This window comes from Vanessa tameamea, chromosome 22, assembly GCF_037043105.1.
Source record: "Vanessa tameamea isolate UH-Manoa-2023 chromosome 22, ilVanTame1 primary haplotype, whole genome shotgun sequence".
NCBI classification, from domain to species: Eukaryota; Metazoa; Arthropoda; class Insecta; order Lepidoptera; family Nymphalidae; genus Vanessa; species Vanessa tameamea.
The window spans coordinates 7,538,831-7,555,194 of record NC_087330.1 but is presented as its reverse complement, the minus strand read 5'-3'; positions in this window follow the sequence as shown (position 1 = coordinate 7,555,194).

Sequence of the window (16,364 nt, the reverse complement as noted above, 5' to 3'; positions counted from 1 at the left end):
CTTACGGAAGCTAAATATTTCAAATCGTTGAGATAAGTTGTGTTTCTATTTTTTTTTTTTTTACTTTTTTTTTTTTTGAACTTATTAAATGTTGCTTGTGCATGTGTATAATGATACTAGCTTTCAATGCTGGCTTCGCACGGTATGACTAACGACTTTTGATTGAAATTTCTATTAAAAAAAATGCTAGGAAATTTCTCGTTTTTTCGTTCGGGGTACGTAAAACAAGCAAAGTTTTATCATAATCGATCGAATGCCTCAGGAAAGCATAGAGGACAAATATGCAATGTCAAAGAGACATTAATTTTTATTTATTGACAATTATGTAATTATATTGTTTTATAATTTATGAAGATATATTTTTTATTTTTTATCAACAGTGATCTTAATATAAATTATATGTATTTTTTTATTTTGAAGTTCAAATGTAAGTGGCTTGCTATTAATAACACATACCTCGCGAGTTTACCCGCTTTTTCAGATAATAAATGCCCATTTAACACAATTTCCAGATAATTCGACGTTAATAGTTGCGACAATCCTTTAAGTCAAAGCGTGCAGTAAGATTTCCCAATAACAGATTACATAACGCAAAGAATTATTAATACAAGCAAATATTTGATAAGAAAAAGTAACTACTATTGAGTTTTTTATCAGTTGTTTTCGGTAAAAAATATGCACATCCGGAACCGGTGGTAGTTTAACATATATGTATTTCGTTTTGTACAAAAATATAACAATTCAAAATTATTTGTAAAAGCCGCAAATTTTAATATACTTGTCCGGATTTGAACCTGCAATCTTCCTGTAAAACTTCGATCACTTTGCCATATTAACTCAAGTGTCTCGGATAGTCAAAATAAAATTTGATCAAATAAACAGTTTGGTTTCGTACCATAGACGGAATAAACACAAATCGATTATCCATAAGAACTGAAACGAAACATTTAATTTAATTTTCATAATATTTATATAATTATGATATATAAATAATTAACTCATTTATTTAAACAATGTAACGATAATAGTTCACGACACATAACAACATAGACGTGAAGTTTGCTCATGCATAAAACATATCTGGACGGTTTTGCGCTTTCCAGAATAAAATTATCTGAACAACTCGATAAGACCGTAAGATAATAGGTTTATAATACACGTCTCTTGAATTGCAATTGTTCGCACTTGCTCGGGAGCGATCGCCGCGGGGCCCCACTCTTTATAATTTGATCATATTTGTGCCTCAGACAATGCCAGCCCAAAGCGTAAGACGACAGATGAACAGTGTAACTAGTAGAGTCGAATATATTTATTATTATTTATGACATACAATTTTATAAAAATAATATTTTAATGCCTCCAAGGTTCTTGCTTAAATTTTTTTTTATAGTGTAAGACTTTTGTTATTGTTGTTATTAATAATATTATAATTAATGGAATTTTAAATATCGAAAATTAGATAATAGTTATTAAAATAAAACGTGTTTATGAGAAAGAAAGTAAATAAATTATTTAAATTATTTAGACATAAAATAAATCAATAAAAGCGTTTTATCAAGAACAGCCATCAAGCCCATAAAATGAAAATTAACATCGAGATCAAAATAAAAAATTAAATTATATATTTATGTTAGTAAAAATTGAAATTAGACTATGTTTGTATTAATTTTCACCAAATTAACATACATATATTTATTAGAAATAAAATTTATATTTATTATTATTTAAACGAAAACAAAGTATAATTTCTCACGCGCTCACATAACACGCTTCTTTCAAAGCCAAAAACTAGGTGTACCCTATTCCAGCATCCCAGAACGGACAGTCCTGCTCACACGCCAATGTGCTACATATGTGACTAAATACGTTTGAAATAACTTTTAATAGCAAGCAAAAATGAATCAATATATAAACAATAGGGTTATTAATAATGAATGAAGAATGTCGTCTCCACATAGTGCCAAGCCTATCTCATGGACACGACTCCTTCAGTGGAGTACAGCTCGGGGCGACCACAAAGCGCGCTACTTTTTCTTGCCATAATAAACATTTGTATTCGCCGCACGAGACCGGACCGAGCAGATTTCGCTTCGGGCAAAGTGTGTGATACATTGATAGCTCATATTCGTTACAATTACTTTAATTTTTGTCCGGATAGGGTGTGACGTCGACTTCGTTCCGATATGTATTACAGAGGAATTCGTTAATTTTCCTGTCGAAATGTCTCAGTGAATAGAACACGTGGATCTTAACAGATTAAAGGAGTCGATGAACGAATGGAATTCAATCTAGTGCTCATTCACGTGTAAATAATTTACTATAATTATTATTATTCAAAAATCAATGAGACAGTTTTGTGGAATAAGACCTAATTCCCTTAAATACCTTATAGCACTGACGTGAATAACAATAAATAAGGCAAAAACGAAAGTATTCAATATAAACGAATAGTAGGTGCAAAGCGTAAACATCAATATATTTTAAATACAGACGTTAAATCTTAAGTTATTAAAATAATTTTTAATGATAATTTTAACTATTTTACTTAAACATGTTCATGTTCGTGTTAAAACGTGCGTCTAATTTCGTTGTAATTAGACGCATGCAGGTTTCGTCACGATGTTTTCCTTCATCGCCGAGCACGAGATGAATTATAAACCCAAATTAAGCACATGAAGATTCAGTGGTGCTTGCCCGGGTTTGAACCCGCAATTATCGGCCATCTCGGCATTATAGGTAGGGTAGGTTATAGGCATTATCGGTAGGCTACATTGCAAACAAAATACAATAGACATAAATAATTATTGTCAAGGGTAAAGGCTCAGTGACTGCTGGGGTAAAGCCCTTCCATCCTAAAAAGAGAACTGAATACATCTATTCAAAAAATCTAAACGACCAGATTTCCTCAGAATGGTTTCCTTAACAAGAGATAAATAATAAACATACATACATAATACATAAACATAAACACAAAAATAATATATTTAATAAAGAATAAATTAATATCTCACCCCGAGCAGCCGCTACGTAGCTACACCGTTCCGGTTTTGATTATGGCCCAAGTATTAACGCACCTTGTTTTTAATGGAAGTTATCATTATTTATGATATCATCCCGTGATTGCAATTTATGTATTGTCCCTAAGTGTTCTCACCTACGTAATATTATTTTACGTCTATTGTTATTAGACATAAACGAGAATTTAGTTTCGAATCGTATTTTCGTTGATACATTTGCTTGGAACGAAATGTATTTGTAAATTAAAATAACTATGTATTATACGTATATATAAAATATAATTATTGTATATATATGAGAATATGTTATAATAATAATGTTTATTTCTGTTTATATAAATAGACTTTACAATTATTGAACATTTTTTACTCATTCGAAACTATGGAGTTTAGGATGCTGGTGTTTGAGTTGGACATAAGACCCTCTATTGGAGATCACCAGGTCCTCGCTCCACGAGAAACGAGGGAGTTACATATCATGGCATACGTACGTATGTCATTATGAATTACTTTTCGAAGTTACTAATATACAGTTATTGCTTTTTACTCAATTTTTTTTTTAAGAAAATTATCTATAATTAAAAGGTAAAAAATCAACAAAGAAAACATTTAATAATCGAATTAAAAAAAAAACACTAAAATACATATGTAGATCTTAAATAAAGATCGGTTTAAACCAAGGCACGAACTTCTGGATTACTATTGCATAATTTGCCAGATGTTATTGTGCGTCACATTCCACCAATATATCCTCCAATCCGTATCAGAGCATCGTGGTGGAATCAGATCCATTATCTTCAAGAATAAAGGAGGCAGTTGCCCATAAATGAGTTAAATTCACTTGTTTAAATGAAAACACAGTATAATGTTTGTCTGCATGTCCTTTTTTTAATCTGTATATGAATTATATTTTGATTAAAGCACTTAGATATTTTTTTTATTTTTAGCCTGTAATGGAATCGTAATTGTATAATAATATATAATACAAGTTCGAAAAACAAGCACAAAAATTTAATGCCTCAGTCCAATTTGACTTCATGTTTAAAAAAAAAAAATTAAATTAAGAATGCTGACAGAATATTTCGGAGTTATATGTTTTTGCATAATTAACGTTGCGTCGTGCGTATGGTCCGAATTACTTAGCCAATACAACACGATATTAATATCTTATTATAGCGGGAAGTAAAAGGAGCGAAAATTCTGCTGTTACGGCTTTATTTTTAACTTTTTTTTTTTTACAATGATTAATGAAAGTTCGTAAAGTATGTCACTCATGACCATTCTCTTTGCCGGCATTGTAAGAAAATTGGATTGACTTCACGATTTATAATTAGCAATTTATCGTGATCATATTGACGTGTCTTTCAATAATTAATGACGAAAATTTAATTTAATTAAAATAATTTTATTTATATATAATTGTTAATTAAGCCAATGTTTGTTTATTGGAGTTACTATAACGAATCAAGATATGCAATATTATGCTCTTACGTCAATTTTTAAAGGTCTGTACTGATCATAAGGTCTCGTAATTGGAACCATACTGACCCTGTGCTTCTGATTTCGCTGTCAATTTTCCCAAAATAATCGTCATATTCAAGCTGTGATGGTGACGATGACCGCCTGACCTATTAAGACCAACCATTCTTAAAGAAGACCAGCCAGCTGTGCAGTACATATATACAGATATATAGTGCGCAAGATATGCAAACACAAGCAAACTCTCTAATCCTTCATTCTCATGAGATGTCTAAACAGAAAAATCCAAAACATATTTACCTGACCCGGCCTTGGAACCCAGATTATCAGTATTTATAGCCACTGCACCAGTGAGGCACATGTAAAACCGAGTTTATTACAGGTTATTACACTAGTGAGGTTTGATGCAACAGCTCATTACCGAACAAAAGAACTTTTGCTGTATAAATTTGCAAAATTATTATCAGTATTCCGATTTTGATACCCGAGGCTGCTGTATAACAAGTTTTTCGATGTACAAAATTAACTGGACGGAATTTTAATGTAATACCGAAATATAATAAGCTAAGCTTCATTTTTATTTAATACAAATTTATTTTCATTTTCATAATTAAGTAATGTTTAAGAAATTCTAAAACACGGTACATACCTATTATTTTTGAAAACTACATGTACATATATAAATAAATTTTCTGACCTATTCATTACTTAAAGTCTGGAGATTAAATTATTTTTCCTTTAAGATAACAGTGGGTATACTTATTAAGCATTAAGAGTTCGTAATCCCACTGCCGGAGCAAGACTTGAATCGAGGAATTGGAGCTTATTGCACCTCACAACTTAATTGCATCTTAACTCTAAAATTTATTATATGCGTATACTTTGTTTGTACATGATCCTTATATCGTCAAGACTCCTGCAATCAGTGTATCTAAGATGTCAAGATCCTGTGCATGGATACAACATCTCACTTATATTTCTAACCGAAACACAACAATACCAAGCATTGTTGTTTTGACGACCTCCGTGGTCGAGAAGTGTGTACACCGGTTTTCATGGGTACGCCGCTCCGAGGTCCCGGGTTCGATTCCCGGCCGAGTCGATGTAGAAAAAGTTCATTAGTTTTCTATGTTGTCTTGGGTCTGGGTGTTTGTGGTACCATCGTTACTTCTGATTTTCCATAACAAAAATGCTTTAGCTACTTACATTGGGATCAGAGTAATGTATGTGATGTTGTCCAATATTTATATCTGATATGTGATATTTTACAATATAATCCTCTAAGCTATAATTTTCACCAATCTGAAGTTGTCTCGATTACTACGCATTCAGTTCATGATAAATTTTGTCGGGGTTGAAAACACTTTCTACCATGTTACGCAAAGTTAAATGCATCAAAATAGATCTGCGTATAACACAATCGTCCGTTTAGCTACTGAGCTAACCGAGCTCCCAGAGTTAGTCAACAAATTATACCAAAGCGATCTAAAATGGCTTCATAGCCCCGAGCCGTAGTGACTTATAACACCGTAGTTTTAGGTTACGTGCACACTGGAGACATCACTATAAATTTAAATTTATAGAAGATTTTTTTATCATTTATAGATTTTTAGCTATTGATTATATAGATAGATTAGCGATTACAAGAATTGCAACGAAATAGCGTGACGTCATTAACAGCTTCTAAACAACCTTAAAACAGCTGAAATAAAAAATGTCGAATAACTAAAATATCGTCATGATTGTGATTATGAAACATTTGTATCTTTATATAGTTCACAATATTTACAAAAAAAATGTCCCGAACACTGTCTATGTTCAATAGATAAGTTCGAGTTAAATGGAGCGCGCGGCACGATCTATTACAGTACGGGCGAACAGATATGTCTCTCGGTTCGATTGATGACTTTGTTAAAATATTTTATTATTAAAAAAATCAAGTATCAAGATGTCATAAAATACATGTCCAATTCATGCGATGACGGAAACTACTATTAAATTATATTTTAATATATATTATTAACAAAAACAAACAAACAACAAAAAAAAAATTGATAATAAAATTTTGCATAAAACCATTTAAGATTAACTCTCTTTATATAACTAAGTGTGCTAACCTTACACTTATTGTTAAGATCATCATGACGTTTGTGTGCGCAGGCGCACGACAGGTCCACTATCGCGCCATCTGGTTCCATTGACGTAGTTTACAGCCAGGCCTGAATTTCTGATTCCGTGTAATGACATTTGATTTGTGCTCTGGTTTATTTATGTTCATGCTGGTAATTGTGGTGAAAAAATAAAATCCTCACCGTGTACGATTTTATCAGTTTTTATCGTTATTGGATATTTTGATTGCGATAACATTACCCGTCTCAGAATAGGCCATTAATGTTCTCGGGAAGACTTATCACGTTCAGCAGAATGAATTAATTACTTTATTTGCTGATTTTTTTATGCATCTATTAAATGCAAGATAAATCTAACGGATGTCTTTCTGTGTATGTGTGTGTAATTAGGTAACGTAATCTATAATAAAAATGTATGAAAAATGAATTTTTAGAAATTATATTTGTTTGGAATTAGGAGGTTACATTTAGGAGCCGAGATGGCCCAGTGGTTAGAACGCGTGCGTCTTAACCGATGATTTCGGGTTCAAACCCAGGCAGGCACCACTGAATTTTCATGTGCTTAATTTGTGTTTATAATTCATCCCGTGCTCGGCGGTGAAGGAAAACATCGTGAGGAAACCTGCATGTGTCTAATTTCAACGAAATTCTGCCACATGTGTATTCCACCAACCCGCATTGGAGCAGCGTGGTGGAATATGCTCCATACCTTCTCCTCAACGGGAGAGGAGGCCTTAGCCCAGCAGTGGGAAATTTACAGGCTGATTATTATATTATATATTTGTTTGGATTAAATAAAACGCAATAATTATACAATTTAGATTTTAGTATTTGCTGTGTATTCTGCACTTGGCTAATAACGTCCAGGAAACGGAGATGGAAACGAATCTAGTGATACGAACAGACGCGCCTCTCCACCCTACCGAACACGCTCTTAGCTTAAGTCCAACAATTCAAATCATTTGTAAATAATACATTGGTAAAGAAGCCATATTAATCAATACAAGACTAAATAGATGATAAAAAAATGTGGAGCGAATACTTGTTGACTTCCAGGCAGGTGATAACGTGACTTTTTGTGAAATGTTGAAAAAAGTTTCTTGCCGGTTCTTCTCGATAAAATCTGCATTCCGAACCGGTGGTAGCTTCACTTAATATAATTTGTTAAATGACGATTCAAAAGTGCTTGTAAAAGCCTACTTGAATAAAGTATATTTTGATTTTGGGTTGCAGAACCAGACAAAGTAGCAACAACAGCGCCGTACGTGTCCTGAACGCAGCCTATCACAATTTTATTTATAATCCTGATGCAAATGCATACTTATCTATAGACAAATTTGTTTTTAAAAATTATGTTAATAATCCATACAACCCCAAATCGATATGATAACGACGTATCCAGATCAACGCAAACCTTCGAATCCCAAGTTCATACGCAGACGAAGTTACTATTATTTAAACACGCAAAGCTATTTAGTCGTATAACTTAAATCAGTTTTACGCGCGTATCTTCAAACTCGGCTTACGTATCGTAAATAATTGTTTAACACCCAATCCTACGCTTACTGTAACATAAATATAGTTTAGTAGCCGCTGCTGGTGATTTCCTGTATTGTGACTGTCTGACAATGTCGTAACTTTATGCAACGATTGATTTGCATAGCAGAGTGCTTATTAGATTTTATTCTAGTATTATTCGGGTGCTACCATTGCAATTTGATTAGCGTTTTAAACGTTCATTAAAGCGTGGAGCTAATACTTATTGACTTCCAGACAGGAGACATAACATACATATATAATTGTATTTAACTAACATGACTGTATTTTTAGATGTTGAAAAAGAGTACTGAGTTTCTTGCCGGTTCTTCTAGGTAGAATCAACATTCCAAACCGGTGGTAACTTTACTTTAAATAGTTTGTTAAATGACGATTCAAAATTGTTTGTAAAAGCCTACTTGAATAAAGCATATTTTGATTGATTGATTGAGTAACAGACTGTGAATGTCTTATTTTGTGGTGTTTATTTGACAGGATAAAAGTTGAATGAAGATTTGGAGCTTACCATACTGCTCCAAAGCAAATTGTTGTACCAGATCTTCAACCGACATATACCGGTTGCTTTTAAGTTTCTTCTTCGGTGAACATGAGATGAATTAAAAATACAAATGAAGAGCACGAAAACTCAGTAGGTAGTGCTAACACTTTTTTAGCTATATGATGTACAAAAAAATAACCAATTAATATCAATTTCATCGAGTTTTGAGACAAGACTTCGGTTTAAAAGTAAATTATAGTACTCAGGCACGGTGGAGTGACGATTTGCGTAAGACGGCTGGCAGGAGCTGGATGCGAGTTGTCGAAGAAAGACCACAGTGGCGTCCATTTGGAGAGGCCTATGTCCAGCAGTGGACGAATGTGGGCTAATGATGATGAAAACAGACTTTACATAATTAAAAAAATGTTTTTTTTTTTATGTCAAATAGGTATACCACCCATATATATTGGCGCTGTAAAAAATATTAACCATTATAGTAACCTGGAGAACTAAGATGTTATGTCCCTTGTACCTGTTGTTACACTGGCTCCCTCCCCCTTAATACCGGAAAACAACAATACTAGGTATTGCTGTTTGGTGGTAGTATATGCGATAAGTGAGTGGTACCTTCGTAAATATCCGGTTAAGGGCCTATCTATGCTTAATTATTATATTTATTAATAATTGGTCATCTCTTTGCATAAAATATATTTCAATTTAATCCTCTCAATCTATACTATTAATCCTCTTACAACTTACAAAGGTAAATTTATAGTTGATTTTTTAATTCAATGGAGCATTTTCTATAATTTAAAAGCACTGAGAAAGCTTAAAAGCTTTTCAATTTTGTTAAAAGCTAGTATTGACTTTAGTTCGAAATTCAAATATTACAAATTAGGGTCTGATTATTGATAATTATGAACTGAATGAATGGCTCTTTGTAGATTTTTTTTTATGCGATAGGTGTCAAACGAGCAGTAGCTTCACATGATGGAAAGTGACTACCACCGCCCATGGACATCTGCAACACCGGGGGGCTTGCAGGTGCATTGCCGGTCTTTAAGGAAGGAGTACGCTCTTTTCTTGAAGGTTCCCAAGTCGTGTCGGTGCGGAAAAACCGCCGGCGAAAGCTGGTTCCACAGTGTGTTGCAGAGTAGTCGTGCAAGGCATAAAATGTCTTAAAAATCTTGAGATTCCTTCTAACGTGATTACAACGTAGTACTAGTTCTATAACAGCAATGACTATTTTTTTATTTCATAATTTCATACGGAAGTATCTTGAGCATATATAAGGACTATCTTGAATGTTATTAACAGTTAAATGCAGTATGTCAAGCAGTACTATGTTATTACGTAATATATATAAATATGTGATAGTCAAACATTGTTGTAATTATTTTGGTATTTAAAAAAGAGAGATGAAAATTTACGTTATTCGAAGAGTACAAAAAATTTTACAAGTCTTGTCAAAAATAAAAGTACCTTTTTTTCGATTATACGCATAGCATTAGTATAAATATATACATAAATATTTTCTCGGTTATTTAACGAAGATATTGTATTAAGGTGAAGATTTTATAGACATTTTATTCTAATCGCATGAGAAAATCTTGTACAATTAGTGTTTACATCTCAGCACTATCATCGATACCAGTAGCTTCGTACTAATTGATATTATGGCCATTAGCACTGCCTGAAGTCATAGACGGGTACCACCGTGTGAAATCTAACTTCCTGCCATTTAGCATAACCATAAAAAGAACGCGGTACTTTATATTTTAAACCACATAGCAGATGTGAAAATTGGCCGCATAATGCTAAAATGTCATCTCGACTCAAAATCAAAATATACTTTATTCAAATAGGTTTAGAAATATTGGAGTCGACCGCTGCACTAAAGGGCATGTTGGACTCTGGAGCGTCTTGGACGGATACGGTGGAGACGTGAAAGCTCTGCACCGATAATGGCGAGGAAAGTGGTGGCCCAGCCTCAAGACCAAGGCATTGGAGGGGCGTCTCCTGCCTGCGAAGGCACAACATAGCTTTCCATTAGCTGCGAACAAGAAGCACAGCAAACACCACCGACCACCGCAGAAACCCGGATCCATACCAGAGCGTGTGCCACAAGCAGTTCTGCTCTTAAACAAATCAAATTGTGTCTGTTTATCTTTTTCAAAAATTTACATAATATTCTTAATTTAAAAAACCGTTTTTTTTTTTTAAATAATAACCAACGCTAAAACCTAAAACAGATTTATACAAATAAATAAAACGCTAACTCCTCATTAACATGGTCGTATCTCCACTAGGAAATTGCGACAATAAGCCTCGACTGTATTGTGACCAGCACAATAAATTATGACAGGATATATTATACAATAACTATTTGCTTGAGCAATTTTTTTATTATAGGCGTTTTTCTGCGACCTACATTCGTTTTAAACTTATGTAGTGCTTAAAAAAATAAGAATATTAACGATAATATTAGAATTTTATTATTTCGTCCTCCTATTTTACCTTCCGATTTATAACTTTGGAGGTTTATGTGTTCTAATGTTCGTTGATTGTTGAATTTATCATGCTACTTTAATAATGAATTTATTGACAAATTGGATTATAGAAGATTTACATAGATAATATTGACATTATTATTTATGCGACGAGATGTTATAGTACGACATTGTATTTTAAGCCTTACACAGAATATTTGGCAACCAATGTTGGTACAAGAATTCAAAAATATTGTTTTGATTAGTATAATTAATGTTCTATTTAAAGTGTATGTGTTAAACACAATAAAATATCGAAATCAATACTTGATATAGACTTATTTAACGATTTACGTTAAACTTTAAAAAAAACTTACCAGTGGAAAATCTTTAATAATTACAACTTAAATGCAACTTAATCAATGTGATGTTCTTTCGTTTTTCCTGTTTTATGTAATCATTATATATTTTAAAATTAGTTTACGTATGAAAATTTTGATTGGTATATAAATATAAGTTATGAAGTCATACTTTATTTCTGTCTGTATGTCCTAAATGTACCATTTTTCTAAATACGTTATACTGATAAAAAACTAAGTAAATAAATATCACACCGCTGGCCTAAGGCAATCTCCTTTTAAGGATTCGACACAAGTAGACTTTCTAACGATATTCTTCTCTACCGCATCATCTAAAACAAAAAACTGTTTAGTTTCGCGTTTTCTAACCACAGAGCCATTCAAACCAGAGGAACAATTTGAGGGGCTAGTGTATTTTAAAGAAAAATAAAACTTCGCCTTTTCACCCGTATTCAATATAAAATTACAGATTTGCAAACAACGCATCTCGGCTTTTAAGCGTGTGTGTGTGTGTGTGCTGGTTTATATGTGTGATATAATGAGTGGACGATGTCTTTTTTTTTTATATTAGAGGTGGCAAACGAGCAGGAGGCTCACCTGATGGAAAGTGACTACCACCGCCCATGGACATCTGCAACACCGGGGGGCTTGGGAAAGGCCTTTCAGGAAAGAGTACGCTCTTTTCTTGAAGGTTTCTAAGTCGTATCGGCTCGGAAAAACCGCCGGCGAAAGCTGGTCTACAGTAGACTTGCACAAAGCCCAATTCGCTACTTTCTATTAGCTACTAATTACTATCCACATATTAAATAAGTACTTTAAATACAACGTACACTAATATTACAAAGAGATAAAAATTATTTGTTTGTATGTAGGGGTAATAGCAAATGATCCAATTCTAAAAATAAATCAACGTAACGTAGAAAGCTAGAATGTTCTGGAATGCTAAATATTATACATTATATTTACAACGTATCATTTTCTTTATGAAATTACGGCCGTGCGAAGACGGGTCGGATCGCTAGTGTAATATAATACCAAACACTACGAGTACTATAAAATAAATGTAATTCATACATCAATGATGCATGTGTGAAAATAAATTTATCCTTAAAGAGGATTCAATCTTAATAATTTATAATTGACATGAGTATTCATATTTTACAAACATAAATACATAATTCATAAAAAGGCCTCCAGGCTGCGTTAATATTTTAATAAAGTAAAGATCTACTAACGTTTTATTTATTTATTGAATACCAGTTATTATTACACAAATATTTATAACAACGGATTATTTATTATCGTTTAATTTATTACCAATATATATATTATTGGCGTAAAATAAAACGAAATGGTTATTCTATTAACTAGTAAATATTTGATATTTTCATGTTCTGTTCGTAAATTCGTAAGATTTCAAAATCATTGTTCTTTTAGGAATCACGAGTGAATTGTTAATATCAGATAGATTTATGATACGTAGCTTATATGGTTTTAAAAAAAAGTATATGTCAAAAAAAATTATAACGAATTGTTATATTTTTTTGAATACTAATTTAAAATTAAAACTATTTTTATTCAAAATACACTTTTAATGATCATTTATTGAAAGTAAATTGTCGTGTTTATTCGTATCTGTTGAACTGATAATATACTTTAAAATAAACATAATACAATTTCGTCGCTTTTGATTATCATAAACTTTTTTTTATTATTATTGGCTATCCTATATTTAGCCATTTATAAAATTCCATTTCGTTGTATTAATTCACGTGCGCAGACAATTTAAAGTATGTATTTTTTATGCATCGATCGATCTTATTAATCGTTAGTGTTTTTAAAAACGTATATAATAAGGTTATTAATAAAACTTTACGTTTTATTTATAATAATCAAATTAAGAAATTCAAAAAAAGAAAAACATAATAAAATTAAAGACTTTTTCGTATACTTATAGCGCTTGTTTCATCTCGCTGATGTTGCATTTAGGGGTTTTTTTCGGATTATTATTAATTTCAAGTATTTATTAAATTTTAATTCAAAATTCAAATGTTATTTTATACGATAACTATTTTACCAATAAGGTAGACATGCAGATATAATATTAGTAGTTGCAAACTGACATATTTTGTAAATATTTTCCAATTGTAATTACATATATATTTAAATTATTTAAACTATACTATTATTTAAACTACTTGTTGATAGGGCTTTGTGCAAGCCCGTCTGGGTAGGTACCACCCATTCATCAGATATTCTACCGCCAAACTGCAGTATTCAGTATTGTTGTGTTCCGGTTTGAAGGGTGAGTGAGCCAGTCTAACTACAGGCACAAGGGACGTAACATCTTAGTTCCCTAGGTTTGTGGCACATTGGTGATGTAAGAAATGGTTAATATTTCTTACGGTGAAACGGTTTCTCACGCGATGGTGACCACTTATCATCAAAAGGTGACCTATTTGCTCGTTCTCCTACGGATATCATAAAAAATAAAAATAAACAAACACCGTCGTCTCGACAAAAAATTGTTAGGAATATGACATCAATCGATCGAGTCGTAAGTAATTACTAACAGACACACCAACGATTATATATATAAATTACGAACAATTACACGTACATAAAGGCATACGCTGAGGTAAGGTTAGAGGTGGTAAATAGAGGTCGTTTACAAAGAATATTAACGTTGAACTATTGCACATAGGTAAATACTAATGATTATTGTGTATTGTACATATGTTATTATTATTTATAGTATTGTGTACTTAAAGTCATACGATTCAAAATGTTAGCAATCGTATACATTTTATAAAAGTCATTTACTGTATATTATGTTAATATATTTAACATTGATAGGCGGGTCGTTCGTTTTGAAACCCGATTCAGACTTAACTTAGCTGAGTTTAATATTGTAATTTGACGATTTAACAGTTAATTTTTATTTGAATAAAGAATATTTTTATTGTTCAAATGTTACCTGTTTAGGGGTTACGGCGACAGATATTGAAACATATTATATTTGTCTCTGTTTCATATATTCATTTGTATTCAAATGTATCAATTATTTTACTCAACAAAATTTAGACATTAAAAAAACAAAGATTTTATGAACAATTTTGTACAATTATAGTGTCTTCAATAAGTGATCAAAATAATAATAAATATTTTAAATAACAATGTCGCAAGTTGGCGCCGACTTCCGTCCTCAAGGATTAGCCAGCGTCTGAATCAAGTGTGCGACAAACCCAGAAGCGAATAATCAATACGAATAGCCCAATGGAACAGTAATCCAACACAGCTGGATGAAGACCAATCGCAGAAACAACAGTTTCACGGGTTTTCCAAGACACAAGAACTCAATTGACGAATGTAAAATGCGCTATGGAGGAATCCATAACAGAAACCCTTTTAGAAGCCGGGATTTAGCCAAAGTAACGAGTCACTTAGATATTTTAAAAATGTAATCGTAAGATATATTGTTTAATTACGAAATATCTCCTATAACAACTCCAGAATTGGATCAATCTATCTTGATTTTTATCAACGATCGAATATATTCTGATAAAAAATAATAGCGATATATAAAATCGATTCCACGAAGTATCGATTAAAATTATAACACATAAAATTGCTTTCAATAGGATATTGAATGCCTCGACACACGCAACCGACTATTATGACGGCCTGCGTATAAAGCTATAGACACACTAAAGTGATAACGTGCAGGAATTAAAGACGAAGAAATAAAATATTTTGTTGTACTAACAAATATACATTAATGATATTATATTATTAATGTTATTAATGATATATATATGATAAATATAGTAGTATTTAAAAGAATTTGGCAGTTTCGTTACCTTTTAAAGCTAAGAGTTAACATCAACCATCCTTGGGAATAATTGTGGCTAGATAACTTCCACACCAAGTTATGAAAATAATGTAGTTTTATACTGTTAGCTAACTGAACGGATCACTTGGGATTAAGCTGAGAATCCATTTTCATGTGCTTATAATGAATTTACGATTCATCTAGAGCAGTAGTTCCCAAACTTATTTTTCTCGTGGACCACCTATTGGCATGTGTCCGTAACCACAGTTTGAGAGAATCACTAAAATATGAACTAAATGTAAATTTGCTTAATATTGGTGCTTTTAATTCTATCCTTAGTAACCCTGCGAGTATTTCAGCAATTAAAATCTATGAATTTGTTAGTGATTCCCTCAAACTGAGGACGAAAAAAAAAAAAAATAGGTATCTTTGGCATCAAGTGTTTATTGTGGTGATCAAGTTCATGTCTGAACAAGCATTATGCTTTGTCGGGCGGATAGCGTTTTGCAAGTCTGTACACGAAATTGTACATAATATCGAATACGCAAATTTTGACAAGTAACAGTCGCTTGCCTTATTAAAATATTATCTGCTTAGTTAGGTACTTAAAACAATGTAGGTAGGCCCTTATAAAAACTATGCTTACATTTTTGTTCTTTACTATAGCAGATAAATTTTCGTGGACCCCCATTAACATCTTATGGACCCCCATTTTTTATTCACGCCTACATAGACCCCCAGCAAGTGGACCCCTGCGGGTCCATATGGCCCACTTTGGGAATCACTGATCTAGAGCTTAACAGTGAAAATGGCGAAAATTACATTTAACAGATAAAATTCTGCTATTTCTATTTCAAATAACGAATGCGAAATAATGTAGAAGAACGATTTTGGGTTTGGCAAGCTTGTCTGATAAGGTACTATAAATAGAAATTGTTGTAGTATTGTTGTGTTCCGGCTTGAAGGGCGAGTGCGTCAGTGTAAATACAGGCATAAGGGACATGACATCTTAGTTCCCAAGATC